Source organism: Adiantum capillus-veneris, chromosome 5 (assembly GCF_014529385.1).
Source record: "Adiantum capillus-veneris isolate H3 chromosome 5, ASM1452938v2, whole genome shotgun sequence".
Taxonomy (NCBI): domain Eukaryota; kingdom Viridiplantae; phylum Streptophyta; class Polypodiopsida; order Polypodiales; family Pteridaceae; genus Adiantum; species Adiantum capillus-veneris.
In genome coordinates, this window is record NC_140935.1 from 30,561,817 (window position 1) to 30,563,773 (window position 1,957).

Sequence of the window (1,957 nt, forward strand, 5' to 3'; positions counted from 1 at the left end):
TCTTTGAACCATACTCCTGATTGGCAAACATGAGCATATTTGCATCCAAGGAGTACTGATTTCTTGCAGGTTGTGGCACATGTGTTGGCTGAGTTGTTGACTATAGCTCTACCATCATTCAAAAAATGCGGTTCTTGCCCTATCATACATTGCAGTTTTGGTTGAGTGCTACACCATGGAGTGGGGTGATCCCCTCCACAAGTATTACATATCCTCAATTAAGGTTGCCGTACAATCGGGTTCTGTATGTACCCTTGGTTTATTCTTCTAATCACTCCCTCAACCACTTGATCAATGATTGGTTCTCAAGGAGTTTGAGCATCTCTCTTTGTTATTGACTTGCTCTTCAGAGATGAGGCACCACTAGTCGTGTTGTTTGTATCTTCAGTCACCTCTCCGTAGGCTGTATAATTGTCAACTAGATATAGAGCTTCTCTAGTGACTTGCTTAAATGTCGCGCATCCCTTCAAATATAGGTCCTTTTTTAGAGTTTCATTTTTTAAGCCCTCAATGAAGAGAATTGATAATCTCTCATCTTGTGGTAGCTCTCTCCCAGGACATCTCTCGATGTATTGTTTGAAGCGAAGCAGAGCTTCCTTCACTTTTTCATTCGCTTTTTGTTTGAAAGCGTAGATTTGGGACATTGTGTTGTGCTTGATTCCCCTTTTAGAGAACTCCTCTACAAACTCTTGTAAGAGTTGTGCTATATTTGGAAAATCATCTCTGTTTAGTGGTTGGAACCATGTCAAATTCGTTCCTTCTAATGTCAAAACAAATACCTCATACTGAGTATGGAAATCTGCAATCTGTTCAGCTCTCAAAACTTGTTTGAAGAGTGAGACATGAGCATATGGGTCCGCTGACCCATTGTATTTTGTTTTGACACATTGAGCCACTTGATATGGTCTTCATCGTTGTGGTTTAGTCACTAACCTAACCGATTTGTGGTCTCGTGGAAAGACGTCTCTCGTTCTCTCCTCTTGTCTTGGAGAAAATCCCGATGGAATCCTCTCTGATGTGTGTTCTGGCATCGTTTTTGGCTGGAAGTAAGTAGAGATCGGAGTACCCTTGTATCTAAGTCAATTAGATCAGCAAGTCTATACTCACGTTCCTACTTATCTATCATTAAAACTTGCACTCCGTTGGCATCTGTATATGTGAACGCATAGAGATTCTTATGGGTGGTCAACTCTCTAGCATAGGGTTCTACACACTTGTAAAAGATGTATGGCTCCCCGTTTGTGAATCTGTATAAGCCATCATGAGCATAATCTGTTAGAACTTGCATGGCTTCATTGGCTTTTATGAATCTCACCTTTGGTTTGTTTATCAGAGCATGTCTCTCCTCTAGGTATTCTCCCAGTCCCACTGTTGAATGCATTGCAGTGTTGTTGCATTTTTCATGTCTCTAAGTGGAGTAGAGAACCCTGGTGGTGGATAATTCGTCATGTTTGAGGCTCACTCAAAACTTTCAAGATAGTCCTTGGCAAGCCCACTTTGGCTTAGTGCAACTTATCCCTTTTTGTCCCTTGTAAGGTTTCTCAAAAGTCAGGAATTCGTGATTTTTTTGTCTCTGGAAACTAGTTTTGGGTACCCTAGAAGTTTGGATTTAGGAAACCTTGTAAAATTCAACCCCCTAGGTGTGTGCTATTGCCCGCAAGCTTTCTTCCTAGCTATACCTGGCTCAATTTGGAGTTGTCTATCAAAAGTTAGAGCACTTTTAGTGAACTGCACTTAAAACAATACTCAAAACAGTCTCAGGACCAGAACACAGGAACTTTGGCTTGTATCTTGGTCTCTCGAAGGTATTTTTAGCTCAAACTTGAGATTTGGGATGTCCTCAAGTATGTCTATGTTGGAATTAGGGTTGCAGAGAAACACACACAGCTTGGAGAAGACAAAGGAAGCTCAAGGCACACAATAGAGAGTGTGTTACTTAGTGTGCAATAGAAAGGTA